Below are 23,569 nucleotides of genomic sequence, written 5' to 3'. Positions count from 1 at the left end.
TGGGGTAGACAGTAGGAGGATGTGATTGTAGCGAGAGTGATGGGGTAGACAGTAGGAGGATGTGATTGTAGCGAGAGTGATGGGGTAGACAGTAGGAGGATGTGATTGTAGTGAGAGTGATGGGGTAGACAGTACATTGCAACACGTGCTGTCACACCTACAGTGCCATGAAAACGTGGACAAATAACATCTTAATACTTTTATTTCAGAAGCCAAGTTATGCAACACCCAACGCCCCTGTGTGAAAAAGCAGTTGCTCCATCTTACAGAGGGAGAATCTCAGGCACTAGGTGCATGGTTTGAAAAGGTTTGAAAAGGTTTGAAAAAGGTTTGAAAAGGTTTTAAAAGGTTTGAAAAGGTTTGAAAAGGTTTGAAAAGGTTTGAAGTGCAGCAAGACCACGATCAAAATCACACACGCATGTCTGCATCAGAATGGCTGAAAAGCAATATTTTGTTTTGTTTTGGAATGAACTAGTCAAAAGTCCAGACCGAGCCACCCTTTGCACACTCTTGGCATTCTCTCAACTAGCTTCATGAGGTAGAGACCTCGAATGCACGTACGTGTCCAACCTTTTGACTGGTACTGGAGGCGTGAGGCTGATCGGCAACTCCAGGAAGCGGTTGGTTGCAGCCATTGTCGATGAAGGTGGCACAACCAGTTCACCGAGTGGAAGGGCGCAAAACCTTCTCACACAGTGGCATTGGGTGTCGCATAAGTTTGTTTATTAAAGAAATTAAACAAGTATCACCATTTTGTGTTATTTGTTCACTCAGGTTCCCTTTATCTAAAATTAGGTTTTGGTTGAAGGTCTGATAACAAATCAGCGTCAAAAATATGTTAAAATCGAGAATCTTTGAAAGGGGGCAAATAGTTTTTCACGGCATTGCACACACAGCATCACAGAGAGCAACAGGTATATGTACAACACAGCATCACAGAGAACAACAGGTATATGCACAACACAGCATCACAGAGAGCAACAGGTATATGTACAACACAGCATCACAGAGAGCAACAGGTATATGCACAACACAGCATCACAGAGAGCAACAGGTATATGTACAACACAGCATCACAGAGAGCAACAGGTATATGTACAACACAGCATCACAGAGAACAACAGGTATATGTACAACACAGCATCACAGAGAACAACAGGTATATGTACACACAGCATCACAGAGAACAACAGGTATATGTACACACAGCATCACAGAGAACAACAGGTATATGTACACACAGCATCACAGAGAACAACAGGTATATGTACAACACAGCATCACAGAGAACAACAGGTATATGTACACACAGCATCACAGAGAACAACAGGTATATGTACACACAGCATCACAGAGAACAACAGGTATATGTACACACAGCATCACAGAGAGCAACAGGTATATGCAGCAACACAAACGTATGCACACCCAAAGATGAAGGATGAGTATGATTGGTGATTACAGAGGAGGGCGGGGTTAAATGATGATTATATGCTGGGAGGGAGGTGCCAGGCTTCCCCATATCACATCAAGGATAGGGGGTGATGGGGACCAATCAACAGCCAGGATCAGGAGAAATGGCATTATGGCAACCAATCAACGATGGTTCTATGCTTAACCAAGTCACCTGTGGGCGTTTTGGTGTTCCTGAGCGTTCGCCGTGGCTCAGAGATTGGCTCGCCAGACATGCCATGCAAATGAGGCTCTGATTGGCATGGGGGGGGGAGTTGGGGGGTTCGTAACTGTGTATGAGTGTTTGTGGTTGGGTAAGTTGGGGTTAAGGAGTGTGTAGTGAGTGATGCAAGCCCTGTTCCAATGTTGACCCCTAGCTCGTTCCTTCTAGGCACACATCTAAAAACATTGGATAGGTATTGACAAATTGGTAATAGTATCACCGTGTCTTTTGGTAGGCTGGGTTGTCATCCTATTGCCTACACGTATATGCTCTGTTCAGATCTAGTGCCTAGGGGAAGGGGTTAGGGAACTATATGGTACAGGAAGTGGTGAGTGGGTCAGAAGTAGTTTGGTGATTTCTGTGAAGTGAGTGAGTAGTGACCATAGAACTCTAATTCTATGCTAGTGACAGGATCAGGTAGTCGCACAAGATACAGTAGAAGATGCCTTTAACCACAGACCCAGTATCAGATTACCCCAAAATTACCCAATGCGGTAATAAGGAAACATCTGACCCTGGACCAGTGGTTAGGGCAACTAGTAGGGGTTAGAGGTCAGATATGAGAGGTAGTGCCGTGGAGCAGAGTGGCTCCACCTAGAGCCCCATCCAGCAAGTTTCTTCCTTCCTCCTCTATTCCTCCTCTTCCTCAGTCGGTACTGTGGAGTCCAGCTCTGCCACAGGTCTGAAGAAATTATCTGACGATAATGTTTCCTTCCTTCCTTCCTTCTTTCTTTCCCTCCTTCCTTCCTTCCTTCCTTCCTTCCTTCCTTCCTTCCTTCCTTCCTTCCTTCCTTCCTTCCTTCCTTCCTTGTCACTGGTGAAAGCAGCACTGAGGAAACCAGATCAGTGAGTATTCCAAGGAAGAGACCAAGGAAGGAAGGAAAGAAAGGAAGAAAGGAGACGCATAATATGCAATCAACTTCATCTTAACCCTTACCTTATTGGAACAGGGCCTGTCAACTGAGTGACGTTGTCCCAGGCTGCTCTGCTCTGCCCTGCCCTGTCCTGCTGACTGAGGACAAACCCACTGATGTGACCTGATGTGGCATACAATCTGTCAAAAGCACATAGGGCTCAGCTGCCATCCTCAGCAGTCATCGGCCGAGTAAGAACTGCAAGTAGAACCTCACCACATCACTCAGTCACTAAGAGAGAGACCACTGCAGAGCACCGGCTTTTCCATCAACCTATTAATTCAATACCATCCAACTCCACCAGAGGGTATAGTGGAGCGTAAATCAGCATTAAATAGTATTAGACGCAAAAATGAGGCTAAACTATACACTATTAGCTAGGATTAGCGCAGCTGACTCATCTCGAGCGGCATTCAACGTTTAACCATTACGGTCCTGTGAGTCGTCGAACCAGAGACATTAAGTGAAACAATAACGAGTGCAGTGTTTAACCGGGCTACTGTGAGTCGGCTATCGAGTTCTGGAGGAGAGCGTCGTAGAGCAGGGTTTCCCAAGCCGATTCAAATAAATCAAAGCTTGATGAGGAGTTGGTTACTTGAACCAGCTGTGCAGTGCTAGGGCGTAAACCAAAACGTGCCCCCAGGGGGGGGGGGGGCCCAGAACCGAGAATGGGAAACTCTGCTCTAACTAATGCTCTCGGTAGCCGACTCACAGTAAGGCCTGATTAGATTAGGCTTTCTACCCTTTGGTTTCGAAAGGGAATAAAACAAACACAGAATGAGAGAAGAATAACATCTTGGAAGGTAACAGTAGAATGTTTTCCTATTTTATTCTACTTCAGAGAAAAGCAGGTAAGGCAAACACTTGGTATAACTGACCCTAAATGTAAAGTATTGATATTCCAGTGGATCTCTAGGCTCTCTGCCTATCAGGTTGTACTTGCTGGAGCAGGGCTCTGAAGAAGAGGATGATGGGAGGGAAACAAAAAAGGTGATCTTGGCATAAAAAGGGGCCCCTCCCTCCCTCATGTTACCCCTCCCCTCGGGGCGGTTGGTTCTTTTACCTGGGAAGCGAGAGAACAGAGAGAATCTCTTTAGAGAGAGACGTCGTGGAGGAGGGGACGCCACTGATGGGGAGAGAGGGGGAGTTACGGCTGAGCGAAGGGTGGGAGAAGGGGGAAGAGAGAAAGACGCTCTCGTTTAATCATCGATAGGCAGTAATAGCACTGTAGGGTGCCCTGAAGACACAAACCTTTCTCCTCCAGAGCACATTGACATTTTCACCTCAATACATCATTTAGTGAACCATTCACTGAGGCTGTATCCAAAATGGCACCCCATTCCCTATGTAGTGCACAACTTTTGGCCAGGATTAGCCACATGGGCTATGGCATAAAGTAGTGCACTACATAGGGGATAGGATGCAATTTCAGATTCGCCCCGGGTGACTCGTCATTTTCACAGGTCAACGAAGGCCTGCTGTCGGATTGGAGGGGGCAGGTAGCCCAATGGGAGGGGCGTAACTGAGTGACATCAGACGCTGACATGAGTTGGACACAGTTTGACACATGTAGGCAGTAGTACAGTACACATCATATAGCGCATGCACTCACACACACACACACACATTACATAGATGCCGCGCACACAAAGCACAGAGAAGACTATCACAGAGAGAGAGAGAGAAAGAGAGAGAACCAGTTTGTCATCCAACTGTAATCTTATGATTCAACATTTAAAAAGGCTTTTGAAAAGCAGAACCTACTCTGCTCATGCCTGCATGTGTAGCACCATCTACAGAGGTACTACACTACTGGCAACATTGAAAGCTCACCTCCAACCATTTCTATGACTTACAGCATCTCTACATTGATAATGTAGAGGCTTCCGAGTGCTGCTGTGGTCTAAGGCACTGCATCTCAGTGCTCGAAGAGTCACTACAGACCCCCTGGTTTGATTCCACGCTGTTTCACAACCGGCCGTGATTGGGAGTCCCATAGGGCGGCATACAATTGGCCCAGCGTCGTCCGGGTTTGGCCGTCATTGTAAATAATAAATTTGTTCTTAGACTGACTTGCCTAGTCAAATAATATATTTAAGAGCAGCTATGGCAGCTAGTCATACTGGTATCTGACCACTAGGTGTCATCAGCGTTTTCTAAAGCATCTGTACTCATTTCTCTCTCTATTTAAACTTCTAGAGCGAAAGTGTCCTGTCCTGGGACTAAACACTGCTCTCTGTATCCAAATGTGTGTGTGTGTGTGTGTGTGTGTGTGTGACATCCATTACACACACACACACACACACACTACAGTTCCAGCACTGTGGCATCATCCTCCAGCCAACTAAGCTCTCTCAGATATGCACACACCCCAATCATTGGCGCGCGCGCACACACACACCTTGTCCTTTATAGGTGACACTAGGGCTGTGGCGATCACGAAAATGAAATCTACTATCCCCATAGTACAAAAACTGACCTATTCTATTCTGTGCGAGAAATACTCCAAACTGGTACAGTTGTGGGATGCGATAGATCCCAAATTAATACAACCACTAGCGTCAAAAAAAACCTTTTTAAAGTAAGGAGGCAAACGCAACAGATCAGAACGTTTAGCTTAACATGTTGATAATAGTTTATTTCCTCACATTACAGCAATGTGCTCACACAGCAGTAGGGTTTTATCACAAATGTGTATTTTTATGGTGAAAACTATCTTCCCCAAACTCACACACTGCTTATGTAGCCCTTGTAAAAGCGGATTAATATGTTTAATATTGAGAAGTTATTTGACCACATAAGTTGTGATACAAACATGCCTATGGGCTAGTAGGCTACATGAGGTGTGATACAAACATGCCTATGGGCTAGTAGGCTACATGAGGTGTGATACAAACATGCCTATGGGCTAGTAGGCTACATGAGGTGTGATACAAACATGCCTATGGGCTAGTAGGCTACATGAGTTGTGATACAAACATGCCTATGGGCTAGTAGGCTACATGAGGTGTGATACAAACATGCCTATGGGCTAGTAGGCTACATGAGGTGTGATACAAACATGCCTATGGGCTAGTAGGCTACATGAGGTGTGATACAAACATGCCTATGGGCTAGTAGGCTACATGAGGTGTGATACAAACATGCCTATGGGCTAGTAGGCTACATGAGTTGTGATACAAACATGCCTATGGGCTAGTAGGCTACATGAGGTGTGATACAAACATGCCTATGGGCTAGTAGGCTACATGAGTTGTGATACAAACATGCCTATGGGCTAGTAGGCTACATGAGGTGTGATACAAACATGCCTATGGGCTAGTAGGCTACATGAGGTGTGATACAAACATGCCTATGGGCTAGTAGGCTACATGAGGTGTGATACAAACATGCCTATGGGCTAGTAGGCTACATGAGGTGTGATACAAACATGCCTATGGGCTAGTAGGCTACATGAGGTGTGATACAAACATGCCTATGGGCTAGTAGGCTACATGAGGTGTGATACAAACATGCCTATGGGCTAGTAGGCTACATGAGGTGTGATACAAACATGCCTATGGGCTAGTAGGCTACATGAGGTGTGATACAAACATGCCTATGGGCTAGTAGGCTACATGAGGTGTGATACAAACATGCCTATGGGCTAGTAGGCTACATGAGGTGTGATACAAACATGCCTATGGGCTAGTAGGCTACATGAGGTGTGATACAAACATGCCTATGGGCTAGTAGGCTACATGAGGTGTGATACAAACATGCCTATGGGCTAGTAGGCTACATGAGGTGTGCGACTATGATTTGAAAAAGTCGCAATTGTCACCCATCAGATTATTCTTGATCTTGTCTTTAAATATATTAAATAATATGTGGGAAATTTGGCCTATAGAAAGCTGATGGGATACACCTACCCTTTAATAAAATACATTTACCTATAGAAAGCTGATGGGATACACCTACCCTTTAATAAAATACATTTACCTATAGCCTATAGAAAGCTGATGGGATACACCTACCCTTTAATAAAATACATTTACCTATAACCTATAGAAAGCTGATGGGATACACCTACCCTTTAATAAAATACATTTACCTATAGCCTATAGAAAGCTGATGGGATCCTCTCACCCTTTAATAAAATACATTTACCTATAGCCTATAGAAAGCTGATGGGATCCTCCCACCCTTTAATAAAATACATTTACCTATAGCCTATAGAAAGCTGATGGGATCCACCTACACTTTAATAAAATACATTTACCTATAGCCTATAGAAAGCTGATGGGATCCACCTACCCTTTAATAAAATACATTTACCTATAGCCTATAGAAAGCTGATGGGATACACCTACCCTTTAATAAAATACATTTACCTATAGCCTATAGAAAGCTGATGGGATACACCTACCCTTTAATAAAATACATTTACCTATAGCCTATAGAAAGCTGATGGGATCCTCCCACCCTTTAATAAAATACATTTACCTATAGCCTATAGAAAGCTGATGGGATACACCTACCCTTTAATAAAATACATTTACCTATAGAAAGCTGATGGGATACACCTACCCTTTAATAAAATACATTTACCTATAGCCTATAGAAAGCTGATGGGATCCTCTCACCCTTTAATAAAATACATTTACCTATAGCCTATAGAAAGCTGATGGGATCCTCCCACCCTTTAATAAAATACATTTACCTATAGCCTATAGAAAGCTGATGGGATCCACCTACCCTTTAATCAAATACATTTACCTATAGCCTATAGAAAGCTGATGGGATACACCTACCCTTTAATAAAATACATTTACCTATAGCCTATAGAAAGCTGATGGGATACACCTACCCTTTAATAAAATACATTTACCTATAGCCTATAGAAAGCTGATGGGATACACCTACCCTTTAATAAAATACATTTACCTATAGCCTATAGAAAGCTGATGGGATACACCTACCCTTTAATAAAATACATTTACCTATAGCCTATAGAAAGCTGATGGGATCCTCCTACCCTTTAATAAAATACATTTACCTATAGCCTATAGAAAGCTGATGGGATCCTCCTACCCTTTAATAAAATACATTTACCTATAGCCTATAGAAAGCTGATGGGATACACCTACCCTTTAATAAAATACATTTACCTATAGCCTATAGAAAGCTGATGGGATACACCTACCCTTTAATAAAATACATTACCTATAGCCTATAGAAAGCTGATGGGATCCTCCTACCCTTTAATAAAATACATTTACCTATAGCCTATAGAAAGCTGATGGGATACACCTACCCTTTAATAAAATACATTTACCTATAGCCTATAGAAAGCTGATGGGATACACCTACCCTTTAATAAAATACATTTACCTATAGCCTATAGAAAGCTGATGGGATCCTCCCACCCTTTAATAAAATACATTTACCTATAGCCTATAGAAAGCTGATGGGATCCTCTCACCCTTTAATAAAATACATTTACCTATAGCCTATAGAAAGCTGATGGGATCCTCCCACCCTTTAATAAAATACATTTACCTATAGCCTATAGAAAGCTGATGGGATCCTCCCACCCTTTAATAAAATACATTTACCTATAGCCTATAGAAAGCTGATGGGATCCACCTACCCTTTAATAAAATACATTTACCTATAGCCTATAGAAAGCTGATGGGATCCACCTACCCTTTAATAAAATACATTTACCTATAGCCTATAGAAAGCTGATGGGATACACCTACCCTTTAATAAAATACATTTACCTATAGCCTATAGAAAGCTGATGGGATCCACCTACCCTTTAATAAAATACATTTACCTATAGCCTATAGAAAGCTGATGGGATCCACCTACCCTTTAATAAAATACATTTACCTATAGCCTATAGAAAGCTGATGGGATACACCTACCCTTTAATAAAAGACATGTACCTATAGCCTATAGAAAGCTGATGGGATCCTCCCACCCTTTAATAAAATACATTTACCCTGTTTCTCCGGGAATTGCATAGCCTATAGAAATGTTGCGCAACTTGAGCTCATGGGCTCTCTCAGTCTTTGATTCGATTTTTGATTACATTTGCACTGATGTCAGAGTGATTAGAGGGACAATAGAGTGCTGAGTATCAGGCAGTTAGCAAGTTTGGTAGGCCACTAATGTCCATCAGTAACATCACAGCTTGGAGAAGCCTAGCTACCGTGACTAAACGGTCACCTGGAATTTGATTCGCTGGTGTGGCGGTAATACGGTCACGTGGAATTTGATTCGCCGGTCACCGCAACAGCCCTAGGTAACATCGGTGTACGTTTGTCTACCGGTTGATTACATCAGCTGTAGATCACATGTCTGTCTGTTGGATCTCCTAAAACCTAAGTGATTACACACACTCACCTACTTGGGAGCTAACACACATTTCATTGTGAGCTGTGCACAGTGCTAGTTGAGCATTTCCCCCATCACTTCTGGTGTGTTGATGCTGAAGACCAGAAACACTATCTGACTGAAACAAGTTTAGACAGGCAAGCACACCGAAAGTTATCACATTGTTTGTGTGTGTGTGAGAGAAAGGGGGAGAAAGAGAGAGCGTCTGTGTGTGTGTGTGTGTGTGTGTGTGAGAGAAAGGAAAGGGGGAGAAAGAGAGAGCGTCTGTGTGTGTGTGTGTGTGTGTGTGTGTGTGTGTATCTCTGTGCCAGTGTTTCCGTGCATTGCTTGTGTCTGTGGTCTGATCATATATACATTACGTGTGTGTGTGTGTGTGTGTGTGTGCTCACCCAGTGATGGTGAGCTAAGAGCCATGACTCCATAGTAGGAGAAGGGTCCTGTCTCAAACTTCATGTTCTCGTTTCCAGCCTCCACCTCCACTCGGCCCTGAGGAACACAGAGTTTCAAAGCAATATACACACTGACTTGCAGGTGCTGTGAACAAAAAGTAAACCAATGAAATAAAGATACATAGCCACACACTGATGAGCAGTTTGACATACATGAACACACACACTGATAAGCAGTTTGACATACATGAACACACACACACACACACACACTGATGAGCAGTTTGACATACATGAACACACACACTGATAAGCAGTTTGACATACATGAACACACACACACACACACTGATGAGCAGTTTGACATACATGAACACACACACACACACTGATGAGCAGTTTGACATACATGAACACACACACACACACACAGATGAGCAGTTTGACATACATGAACACACACACACACACACACACACACACACACACACACACACACACACACTGATGAGCAGTTTGACATACATTAACACACACACTGATAAGCAGTTTGACATACATGAACACACACACACACACACACACACTGATAAGCAGTTTGACATACATGAACACACACACACACACACACACACACACACACACACAGATGAGCAGTTTGACATACATGAACACACACACACACACACACACTGATGAGCAGTTTGACATACATGAACACACACACACACACACACACACTGATGAGCAGTTTGAGAGCATTCATCAGTGTGCGGCTATTTACCTTTATTTCACATACATTAACATACACACAGATCTCAGTCGGACAAAGTGAAAACACAGAGATGCCGCGTTTCTACTGCTTCAGTGGTGTTGTCTCTTCTATCTACTATGTTTCCACATTCTACTTTTTAGAGTATGCTGTGTTAGCACTGATCTAGCCACAAAGGCCCGAATCCTAACTCCATTGACATCAATGCACGATTTTATGCAGTCGTCAAGTTAAGCCTGATCATCTGACCAGGAATATTATGATTCTATTTCTACTGCTAATGTTGTCTGATCTATCTGCTACGTTTCTATGACTGAGCCTTCCTACCAAAGTAAAAGAGAACCCTGGCGGTCTTATCAATATTATATCACAGTGCAGGTGTGCATGCTGAGGTTCCAGTGTCTCACACACACACACACACACAGTCTAATGTCAATGTGCCCTGGCAAAATACATCCCAATAACCCCCAACAGATGACACATACACACACACACACACACACACAGTCTAATGTCAATGTGCCCTGGCAAAATACATCCCAATAACCCCCAACAGATGACACATACACACACACACACACACACACAGTCTAATGTCAATGTGCCCTGGCAAAATACATCCCAATAACCCCCAACAGATGACACATACACACACACACACCACACACACACACACACACACACACAACCGAACCGTGCACACACACCTTCCTGAATGGTGGTTGAATGATGGTTTGTAGCCTGTGATGGTTTGTGGCCTGTGATGGTTTGTAGCCTGTGATGGTTTGTGGCCTGTGATGGTTTGTGGCCTGTGATGGTTTGTGGCCTGTGATGGTTTGTGGCCTGTGATGGTTTGTGGGCTGTGATGGTTTGTGGCCTGTGATGGTTTGTGGCCTGTGATGGTTTGTGGCCTGTGATGGTTTGTGGCCTGTGATGGGTTGTGGCCTGTGATGGGTTGTGGCCTGTGATGGGTTGTGGCCTGTGATGGGTTGTGGCCTGTGATGGGTTGTGGCCTGTGATGGTTTGTGGCCTGTGATGGTTTGTGGCCTGTGATGGTTTGTAGCCTGTGATGGTTTGTGGCCTGTGATGGTTTGTGGCCTGTGATGGTTTGTGGCCTGTGATGGTTTGTGGCCTGTGATGGTTTGTGGCCTGTGATGGTTTGTGGCCCAGCCTTTCCTACTGTCCTTGAAAAAGGTTTTTCTAAATGTGTCTTTGTATGCTGCCTTGCACTGATTTAAACACGGGTGTTTTCTGGCAGAGGAGCTCTTTTAATTCCTGAGTTACTACCCCACGGTTTATTATTGGGGAAGATGTTGACTCTCTTTTTTAGAAATAACGAGATCCTCACAGAAACGGACATCCTCTGAGACAGTATGCGCTGCCTCGTCCAGGTCATTGGTGCTGTCCGTCAGGGACGCCCAGTCAGTGGACTCAAAACGGTCCTGGAGGGCTTCAGTACCATGTTATGATCTGAACCCCCAAGATCGGGTAGCGCCTTGGAAGAACACGCACCTGGGATGTTACCATAACAGAGGTCCAGACAGGCTTCATTTCAGGTAGGACATGTAACATATTGCTGATATGTTGGTTAAAGTTCTCTATGGTTAGCTTTACTGCTTCAGGTGACTCCGTCTCAGCCTGGGTTACAAGGTCATGAATAACATCGGCAGCTATTGGACTGTCAGCGGAGTTCTCTATGGTTAGCTTTACTGCTTCAGGTGACTCCGTCTCAGCCTGGGATACAAGGTCATGAATAACATCGGCAGCTATTGGACTGTCAGCGGAGTTCTCTATGGTTAGCTTTACTGCTTCAGGTGACTCCGTCTCAGCCTGGGTTACAAGGTCATGAATAACATCGGCAGCTATTGGACTGTCAGCGGAGTTCTCTATGGTTAGCTTTACTGCTTCAGGTGACTCCGTCTCAGCCTGGGTTACAAGGTCATGAATAACATCGGCAGCTATTGGACTGTCAGCGGAGAGGGCTGTGTAAACAATAAATTGCACTTGAGTACCCCTGGTCTATGTGTTGATGTATCGTCTGTGTGTATTGTGGTAGGCTGTGGTATGTACACTTGTAGTGCCTTGCCCTTTCTCAGAAGAGATTAAAACCTGGCACAATTACACACACTGACAGCCATGCTGAAATGACTGATTACCCAGGGCCGTTTAAGACTCATCGCCCCGATCTCTTCCCCAGGGTGATCTGGGTAATCCCCCCGGTGAATCAGCATGGGGTAGTGTGTGTGAGGGGAGGGTTAACCTTTGCCCGACCGCCATTAAGGGAGCGGAACTCCAGGCTATGATTTAATGATGTGCTCTGTGAGGCAGTGTGTCTGTGGGCTGGGCAAACATACTAGTCTAAACACTGCAGGCTTTTACGGTCTGCAGTCAGAGTGGACTGATGCGTGTGTGTGCCTGATGCAGCATAGCGCTGACTTGAACAGGGATGTGATTCTTGTCTGAATGAGAATGATGTTCTACAGTTGAAGTCGGAAGTTTACATCCACCTTAGCCAACTACATTTAAACTCAGTTTTTCACAATTCCTGACATTTAATCCTAGTAAAAATTCCCCGTCTTAGGTCAGTTAGGATCACCACTTTATTTTAAGAATGTGAAATGTCAGAATAATAGTAGAGATAATGATTTATTTCAGCTTTTATTTCTTTCATCACATTCCCAGTGGGTCAGAAGTTTACATACACTCAATTAGTATTTAGCAGCATTGCCTTTAAATTGTTTAACTTGGGTCAAACGTTTCAGGTAGGCTTCCACAAGCTTCCCAAAATAAGTTGGGTGAATTTTGGCCCATTGATCCTGACAGAGCTGGTGTAACTGAGTCAGGTTTGTGGGCCTCCTTGCTCGCACACGCTTTTTCAGTTCTGCCCACATATTTTCTATGGGATTGAGGTCAGGGCTTTGTGATGGCCACTCCAATACCTTGACTTTGTTGTCCTTAAGCCATTTTTCCACAACTTTGGAAGTATTCTTGGGGTCATTGTCCATTTGGAAGACCCATTTGCGACCAAGCTTTAACTTCCTGACTGATGTCTGGAGATGTTGCTTCAATATATCCACATAATTTTCCTGCCTCATGATGCCATCTATTTTGTGAAGTGCACCAGTCCCTCCTGCAGCAAAACAACTCCACAACATGATGCTGCCACCCCCATGCTTCAAGGTTGGGATGGTGTTCTTCAGCTTGCAAGCCTCCCCCTTTTTCCTCCAAAAATAACGATAGTTATTATGGCCAAACAGTTCTATTTTTTGTTTCATCAGACCAGAGGACGTTTATCCAAAAAGTACGATCTTTGTCCCTATGTGCAGTTGCAAACCGTAGTCTGGATTTTTTATGGCGGTTTTGGAGCAGTGGCTTCTTCCTTGCCGAGTGGCCTCTCAGGTTATGTCGATATAGGACTCGTTTTACTGTGGATATAGATACTTTTGTACCGGTTTCCTCCAGCATCTTCACAAGGACCTTTTCTGTTGTTCTGGGATTGATTTGCACTTTTCGCACCAAAGTACGTTCATCTCTAGGAGACAAAACGAGTCTCCTTCCTGAGCGGTATGACGGCTGCGTGATCCCATGGTGTTTATACTTGCGTACTATTGTTTGTACAGATGAACGTGGTACCTTTAGGCGTTTGGAAATTGCTCCCAAGGATGAACCAGACTTGTGGAGGTCTACAATTAATTTTTCTGGGGTCTTGGCTGATTTCTTTTGATTTTCCCATGATGTCAAGCAAAGAGGCACTGAGTTTGAAGGTTGGCCTTGAAATACATCCACAGGTACACCTCCGATTGACTCAAATGATGCCAATTAGCCTATCAGAAGATTCTAAAGCCATGACATCATTTTCTGGAATTTTCCAAGCTGTTTAAAGGCACAGTCAACTTAGTGTATGTGAACTTCTGACCCACTGGAATTGTGATACAGTGAATTATAAGTGAAATAATCTGTCTGTAAACAATTGTTGGAAAAAGTACTTGTTTCATGCACAAAGTAGATGTCCTAACCGACTTGCCAAAACTATAGTTTGTTAACAAGAAATGTGTGGAGTGGTTGGAAAACGAGTTTTAATGACTCCAACCTAAGTGTATGTAAAGTTCCGACATCAACTGTATTTTCCTCCCCTTTCCAATCATCCCTCCCTCTCTCTCCACTCCTCTTCCCTCTTTCGGTTTCTCCTTACATAAAAGGGATCAATTAGCGAAGAGCCCCACAGCTAAGCGTCACACAAGGTCACTTGACACACACACACACACACACACACACACACACACACACACACACACACAAGCACTTAAATCTGCTTTAAAAAACTGACTGACCTTGGGCAATTTTGTCAATAACTAATGACATAGGTTGCCCTAAGAGTTATTAGGCAGCTAAAGGTGCTTCTACCAAATATTAACTCTGGGGTGTGAAGACATACACAATCAAGACATCTTCGTTATCTTATTTTTAATTCATTCATTTCTCTAACTTTCTTTCACTTTGAAATATGTGAAGTAGATCTGTACAACAACAAAAAAAAAGACTCCCTTTCAGAAAAATCTGAACACTGAACAACAAAGGGGGACTTTCACTAGGCATTTATGTACATATTTATATATTACTTTCACTAGGCATTTATGTACATATTTATATATTACTTTCACTAGGCATTTATGTACATATTTATATATTACTTTCACTAGGCATTTATGTACATATTTATATATTACTTTCACTAGGCATTTATGTACATATATATATTACTTTCACTAGGCATTTATGTACATATATATATTACTTTCACTAGGCATTTATGTACATATATATATTGCTTTCACTAGGCATTTATGTACATATATATATTACTTTCACTAGGCATTTATGTACATATATATATTACTTTCACTAGGCATTTATGTACATATATATATTACTTTCACTAGGCATTTATGTACATATATATATTACTTTCACTAGGCATTTATGTACATATATATATTACTTTCACTAGGCATTTATGTACATATATATATTACTTTCACTAGGCATTTATGTACATATATATATTACTTTCACTAGGCATTTATGTACATATATATATTACTTTCACTAGGCATTTATGTACATATATATATTACTTTCACTAGGCATTTATGTACATATATATATTTATATACACATGTACATTGTGCTGTACACAAACAGCTGAAGCCAGTAGGCTGAGTCACACCAAAGGAACCACACAGCTGAGCCTAATTCACAGTCAAGAAGTCTGTGGCTGTGCCTGAATACTTGCGTTCTAAATAGTAGAGATGTTGGGTATGCGAGAATAGAACGTACTTTAGAGTACGTGAAATTTCTAAAATGTTTTATGCTTTAAAATGCAAGGATTTCATACATTTTGGCTTGTCATCTAGTAGAATTTATAAACTATTATTATTATATTATTATTATTATTAACTATTGAGGAAGAGAATCGCCTTGAGACCCACTGATACTCAGATATGGAGCTTTACCAGAATGAACGAAGGGCAGGAATCAATGCAATTACGCATTAGATGATGAATTCTCAGTATGGCTGAGTAGTATGTTGATATTTGTTACTTACTGCATTTAGAACGTACTAAACAGTACGTAGTACGATTAGTCAAGAGTATGCAGTTTTATTAAATAGTAGGCAAGTTAGATTTCAGACAGATTGCATGTGTTTAAAGCTGTAAGTCTCTACCATGCCTAGTTAAATAAAGAGCAGTCTACGTCTCTACCATGCCTAGTTAAATAAAGGGCAGTCTACGTCTCTACCATGCCTAGTTAAATAAAGGGCAGTCTACGTCTCTACCATGCCTAGTTAAATAAAGAGCAGTCTACCTCTCTACCATGCCTAGTTAAATAAAGAGCAGTCTACGTCTCTACCATGCCTAGTTAAATAAAGAGCAGTCTACCTCTCTACCATGCCTAGTTAAATAAAGAGCAGTCTACGTCTCTACCATGCCTAGTTAAATAAAGGGCAGTCTACGTCTCTACCATGCCTAGTTAAATAAAGGGCAGTCTACGTCTCTACCATGCCTAGTTAAATAAAGAGCAGTCTACCTCTCTACCATGCCTAGTTAAATAAAGGGCAGTCTACCTCTCTACCATGCCTAGTTAAATAAAGAGCAGTCTACGTCTCTACCATGCCTAGTTAAATAAAGGGCAGTCTACGTCTCTACCATGCCTAGTTAAATAAAGAGCAGTCTACCTCTCTACCATGCCTAGTTAAATAAAGAGCAGTCTACGTCTCTACCATGCCTAGTTAAATAAAGGGCAGTCTACGTCTCTACCATGCCTAGTTAAATAAAGAGCAGTCTACGTCTCTAACATGCCTAGTTAAATAAAGGGCAGTCTACGTCTCTACCATGCCTAGTTAAATAAAGGGCAGTCTACGTCTCTACCATGCCTAGTTAAATAAAGGGCAGTCTACCTCTCTACCATGCCTAGTTAAATAAAGGGCAGTCTACGTCTCTACCATGCCTAGTTAAATAAAGAGCAGTCTACGTCTCTACCATGCCTAGTTAAATAAAGGGCAGTCTACGTCTCTACCATGCCTAGTTAAATAAAGAGCAGTCTACGTCTCTACCATGCCTAGTTAAATAAAGAGCAGTCTACGTCTCTACCATGCCTAGTTAAATAAAGAGCAGTCTACGTCTCTACCATGCCTAGTTAAATAAAGAGCAGTCTACGTCTCTACCATGCCTAGTTAAATAAAGAGCAGTCTATATACCATGCCTCTCTACCATGCCTAGTTAAATAAAGAGCAGTCTACGTCTCTACCATGCCTAGTTAAATAAAGAGCAGTCTACGTCTCTACCATGCCTAGTTAAATAAAGGGCAGTCTACGTCTGTACCATGCCTAGTTAAATAAAGGGCAGTCTACGTCTCTACCATGCCTAGTTAAATAAAGGGCAGTCTACGTCTCTACCATGCCTAGTTAAATAAAGAGCAGTCTACGTCTCTACCATGCCTAGTTAAATAAAGGGCAGTCTACGTCTCTACCATGCCTAGTTAAATAAAGGGCAGTCTACGTCTCTACCATGCCTAGTTAAATAAAGGGCAGTCTACCTCTCTACCATGCCTAGTTAAATAAAGAGCAGTCTACGTCTCTACCATGCCTAGTTAAATAAAGAGCAGTCTACGTCTCTACCATGCCTAGTTAAATAAAGGGCAGTCTACGTCTCTACCATGCCTAGTTAAATAAAGAGCAGTCTACGTCTCTAACATGCCTAGTTAAATAAAGGGCAGTCTACCTCTCTACCATGCCTAGTTAAATAAAGGGCAGTCTACGTCTCTACCATGCCTAGTTAAATAAAGGGCAGTCTACCTCTCTACCATGCCTAGTTAAATAAAGGGCAGTCTACGTCTCTACCATGCCTAGTTAAATAAAGGGCAGTCTACGTCTCTACCATGCCTAGTTAAATAAAGGGCAGTCTACGTCTCTACCATGCCTAGTTAAATAAAGGGCAGTCTACGTCTCTACCATGCCTAGTTAAATAAAGGGCAGTCTACGTCTCTACCATGCCTAGTTAAATAAAGAGCAGTCTACGTCTCTACCATGCCTAGTTAAATAAAGGGCAGTCTACGTCTCTACCATGCCTAGTTAAATAAAGGGCAGTCTACGTCTCTACCATGCCTAGTTAAATAAAGAGCAGTCTACGTCTCTACCATGCCTAGTTAAATAAAGAGCAGTCTACGTCTCTAACATGCCTAGTTAAATAAAGGGCAGTCTACGTCTCTACCATGCCTAGTTAAATAAAGGGCAGTCTACGTCTCTACCATGCCTAGTTAAATAAAGGTTTAATTAAAAAATAAAGCCTGTAAGAATAGGATAGATGCCACAATGTGGTATTGCAGTTTAAGTGCGCGTGCTTTTGCACACGTGAGTGTACCTGCAGTATGAGTAAAGTCGTCGATATACGTTTGCCTCTATGCTAGATGTTGAGGTGTGTGAGAGGGAGAGAGAGCAAGAGAGAGAGACAGAGAGAGAGAGAGTAATGGGTACCTGCAGTATGAGTATGAAGTAGTCGACAGGTTTGCCTCTCTGGTAGATGTAGTGTAGAGCGGATCGCTTGTCGCCGTCATTGAATTTGATCTCCTGGATGACATCAGGGTGCCTCAGGATCCTCAGTAACACCTTCTCAGTGACCTGACAGGGACTGAACAGACTCACCTCTGTTGGAAAGGAGAGAGGGGTTGAGGGTTGAACGGGGGGAGAGAGACACCCGGAAATCAGACTTACAGATAGCGCCTTCAATTCAGACAGATCGGTAACACTTTAAAAAAAAGTTTTAACCTTTATTTAATTAGGCAAGTCAGTTAAGAACAAATTCTTATTTTCAATGACGGCCCAGTGGGTTAACTGCCTGTTCAGGGGCAGAACGACAGATTTGTACCTTGTCAGCCCGGGGTTTGAACTTGCAACCTTCCGGTTACTAGTCCAACACTCTAACCGCTAGGCTACCCTGCCGCCTCTACACTCTAACCCCTAGGCTACCCTGCCGCCTCTACACTCTAACCCCTAGGCTACCCTGCCGCCTCTACACTCTAACCACTAGGCTACCCTGCCCCCTCTACACTCTAACCACTAGGCTACCCTGCCGCCTCACTTAAAGGGTGTATTATGCATTAAGATGCATCATAAAACTGATGAGAATTCTGTCTAATCCCATTATCATCCAGACTAAATACCAGCTGTTCTGTTGATACAACTAGATACTTTCATTGATTTAGAGAGACCATTTATTATAAAATGTATTATAAGACATTAGGAAGGCTCATACGTGCTTATGACAGTCCACTCACCTGTAGCCAGGAAGCGATGCGCAGCCAGCATCAACTGGGGAGAGATCTTCACCTTGCACTCGTTCTCCGTGTGTTTAAAAGCAGAGAAGTCACGCGTTCTCTTGTTAGGGTCCACCTTCTTTCGGTTCCTATTGTCAGCTGGAGAGGAGAGGGAAAACAGCAACTAACATGTTTAGCACTGACCCGTGTTGTGACCGCCCTGAATTAGTCTGAACCGCCTCAGTGCTTCTCCTCCCAAATGGGGAGCTTACCTTTTCATTTCCTATGAAATAGCCAGCATCAGCTGCACAAAAGATGGTTGACAGTGGTGGGAATGAGGAAGTGTTTCAACCCTCAGTTCGGAAGCTCCTTTACTCCGTTTGTTTGTTGTATTTAAAAAAAGTTTGTATTGTAATCGTGTCGCAATAACAACAAGGCTCAGATCTACTACATTGTTGGACTACCCATCTCCAGGGGTCTCTGCTGTTCTCCGGGGCACATTGTTGGACTACCCATCTCCAGGGGTCTCTGCTGTTCTCCGGGGCACATTGTTGGACTACCCATCTCTGGTGGTCTCTGGTGGTCTCCGGTGGTCTCTGCTGTTCTCCGTGGCACATTGTTGGACTACCCATCTCCAGGGGTCTCTGCTGTTCTCCGGGGCACATTGTTGGACTACCCATCTCCGGTGGTCTCTGCTGTTCTCCGTGGCACATTGTTGGACTACCCATCTCCGGTGGTCTCTGCTGTTCTCCGGGGCACATTGTTGGACTACCCATCTCCAGGGGTCTCTGCTGTTCTCCGGGGCACATTGTTGGACTACCCATCTCTGGTGGTCTCTGGTGGTCTCCGGTGGTCTCTGCTGTTCTCCGTGGCACATTGTTGGACTACCCATCTCCAGGGGTCTCTGCTGTTCTCCGGGGCACATTGTTGGACTACCCATCTCCAGGGGTCTCTGCTGTTCTCCGGGGCACATTGTTGGACTACCCATCTCCGGTGGTCTCTGCTGTTCTCCGGGGCCTTTCTGTTCAGCTTGCCGTGTGGTAGCAGAGAGAACAGTCTATGACTTGGGTGAAGATCTGGAGACCCATTTTTGAGGATCTGGAGACCCATGCCAAATCGTTTCAGTCTCCTGAGGGGGAAAAGGTGTTGTCATGCCCACTTCACAACTTTCTTGGTGCGTTTGGACCATGATAATTTGGTGGTGATGTGGACACCAAGGAACTTAAAACTCTCAACCCGCTCCACTACAGCTCATCGACGTGAATGGGGGAGTGTTCGGCCCTCCTTTTCCTGTAGTCCACGATCATCTCCTTTGTCTCGTTCACGTTGAGGGAGAGGTTGTTGTCTTGGCACCACACTGCCAGGTCTCTGACCTCCTTCCCTATAGGCTTGGGGCGGCAGCGTAGCCTAGTGGTTAGAGCGTTGGACTAGTAACCGGAAGGTTGCGAGTTCAAACCCCCGAGCTGACAAGGTACAAATTTGTCGTTCTGCCCCTGAACAGGCAGTTAACCCACTGTTCCCAGGCCGTCATTGAAAATAAGAATGTGTTCTTAACTGACTTGCCTGGTTAAATAAAGGTAAAATTTAAAAAAAAAAAAAGGCTGTCTCATCGTTGTTGGTGATCAGGCCTACCACTGTTGTGTCGTCAGCAAACTTGACGGTGTTGGAGTCGTGCTTGGTCACGCAGTCATGGGTGAACAGGGAGTACCCATGTGGAGGATCAGCCCCAATGTTGAGGATCAGCGTGGCAGATGTGTTGTTGCCTACCCTTACCACCTGGGGGCAGCCCATCAGGAAGTCCAAGACCCAGTTGCAGAGGAAGGTGTTGAGCCCTAGGGTCCTTAGCTTAGTGATGAGCTTTGTGGACACTATGGTGTTGAATGCTGAGCTATAGTTAATGAACAGCATTCTCACATAGGTGTTCCCTTTGTCCAGGTGGGAAAGGGCTGTAATGGAGTGTGATTGAGATTGCATCATCTGTGGATCTGTTGGGGTGGTATGCGAATTGAAGTGGGTCTAGGGTTTCCGGGATGATGGTGTTGATGTGAGCCATGACCCAGCCTTTCGAAGCACTTCATGGCTACCGATGTGAGAGCTACAGGGCGGTAAGAGACTACACTTTGTGAACGGACAATTGTTCACAACTATCACTCTGCTGATTCACTCTGAATCAGAATAACTGGCCTATCACTCTGCTGATTCACTCTGAATCAGAATAACTGGCCTATCACTCTGCTGATTCACTCTGAATCAGAATAACTGGCCTATCACTCTGCTGATTCACTCTGAATCAGAATAACTGGCCTATCACTCTGCTGATTCACTCTGAATCAGAATAACTGGCCTATCACTCTGCTGATTCACCGGGCTGGAATTTCTTTAGGTCTGAGTAGGGCTGTGGCGGTGACGAAATTTACTCAGCCGGTGACTGTCAAGCAAATAACTGTCGGCCTCACGGTAATTAACCGTCAAATAACAAAGACATGTAGCATCTCCTGGCTTCCACCTACAAGCCACTGATGCAGACCTTTGGAATATCTAAATTTCTACAGTCTAATAAATCCATGTAATATAGCCTACACCTTCACAATAAATCCATTATTTATTATAGACAGGTCACAGTTATGAAAACTTAGGACACTAAAGAGGCCTTTCTACTGACTCTGAAAAACACCAAAATAAAGATGCCCAGGGTCCCTGCTCATCTGCCTGAACGTGCCTTAGGCATCCTGCAAGGAGGCATGAGGACTGTAGATGTGGCCAGGGCAATAAATTGCAATGCCCTTACTGTGAGACGCCTAAGACAGTGCTACAGGGAGACAGGACGGACAGCCGATTGTCCTTGCAGTGGCAGACCACGTGTAACAACACCTGCACAGGATTGGTACATCCCAACATCACACCTGCAGGACAGGTACAGGATGGCAACAACAACTGCCTGAGTTACACAAGGAACGCACAATCCCTCCATCAGTGCTCAGACTGTCCGCAATAGGCTGAGAGAGGCTGGACTGAGAGCTTGTAGGGCTCTTGTAAAGGCAGGTCCTCACTAGACATCACCGGCAACAACGTCTCCTATGGGCACAAACCCACCGTCGCTGGACCAGACAGGACTGGCAAAAAGTGCTCTTCACTGACGAGTCTCGGTTTTGTCTCACCAGGGGAGATGGTCGGATTCGCGTTTATCGTTGAAGAAATTAGCGTTACACCAAGGCTTGTACTCTGGAGCGGGATCAATTTGGAGGTGGAGGGTCCGTCATGGTCTGGGGCGGTGTGTCACAGCATCATCGGACTGAGCTTGTTGTCATTGCAGGCAATCTCAATGCTGTGTGTCACAGCGAAGACATCCTCCTCCCTCATGTGTTACCCTTCCTGCAAGCTCATCCTGACATGACCCTCCAGCATGACAATGCCACTCCAGCATGACAATGCCACCAGCCATACTGCTCGTTCTGTGCGTGATTTCCTGCAAGATAGGAATGTCAATGTTCTGCCATGGACAGCGAAGAGCCCAGATCTCAATCCCATTGAGCACGTCTGGGACCTGTTGGATCGGAGGGTGAGGGCTAGGGCCATTCTGCCCAGAAATGTCCAGGAATTTGCAGGTGCCTTGGTGGAAGAGTGGGGTAACATCTCACAGCAAGAACTGGCAAATCTGGTGCAGTCCATGAGGAGGAGATGCATTGCAGTACTTAATGCAGCTGGTGGCCACACCAGTTATTTTTATTTTGACCCCCCCCCTTTGTTCAGGGACACATTATTCCATTTCTGTTAGTCACATGTCTGTGGAACTTGTTCAGTTTATGTCTCAGTTGTTGAATCTTGTTATATTCATACAAATATTTACACATGTTAAGTTTTCTGAAAATAAACTACGTTTCTTTTTTTGCTGAGTTTATAATTCACAAGTGATATGCTAATATTGTCACCCATCAGACACTTGATTGATTTACTCTCGTCTTTACACATGCTAAATATTATATGCATGAAATTTGTTTTGATTTAGAATGGACCATTATCGTGCGCCAGTCTCGAAACAGGGGCAGTGGGAAAAATACATGTCATCTATGCACTTTCCTGTGGTTCATGTCAGCCAGGTAGTCTATACTCCTGTAGTAAAGATAAGCAATGCCTGGAAAGTTTAGAAATAAATATATTAGGCCTAGCCTATAGAAAGCTGATAGCATCCTCTTTTTAATAGAGGCCATCACTCTGTGTTCTCAGGCAATTGCGTAGCCGATAGAAATGCTGTGCAACATGAGCTCTCATGAAGTCTTTGATTCGATTTTCGATGACATTTGCATTAATGTCAGAGTGATTAGAGGGACAATACCGTGCTGAGTACCAGGCAGTTATCAAGTTTGGAAGGCTACTAATGACCACCAGCAGCATCAGAGCTTGGAGAAGCCTAATTAGAAGCCTAATTGTTTTAAAGTTATTTCTAATGTTTTTAAGGGTTAATGAAAAGTTGACTTTCCAGTCCTTTGCATTGTTATAGATTTGACAGACCAGACGGGACTCATTCCCTCAAACAAAAAGGGAAAATCGTACAATTTATCTGGCACCTATGAACAATAACCTCAAGTCAAAAACATTGCAGCATGTGCACACGAGTGAATTCACT

General features: G+C 43.7%; 1 pseudogene; it reads right to left on the bottom strand.

The window, feature by feature from the left end:
* The window catches only part of LOC115117460 (metal transporter CNNM4-like), a 41,746-nt pseudogene that overhangs the window by 8,371 nt on the left and 9,806 nt on the right, over positions 1-23,569 (bottom strand).

This window comes from Oncorhynchus nerka, linkage group LG19 (genome assembly GCF_034236695.1).
Source record: "Oncorhynchus nerka isolate Pitt River linkage group LG19, Oner_Uvic_2.0, whole genome shotgun sequence".
Classification (NCBI taxonomy): Eukaryota; Metazoa; Chordata; class Actinopteri; order Salmoniformes; family Salmonidae; genus Oncorhynchus; species Oncorhynchus nerka.
The sequence above is the reverse complement of the archived record's forward strand: the minus strand, read 5'-3'. Positions and strand labels throughout refer to the sequence as shown.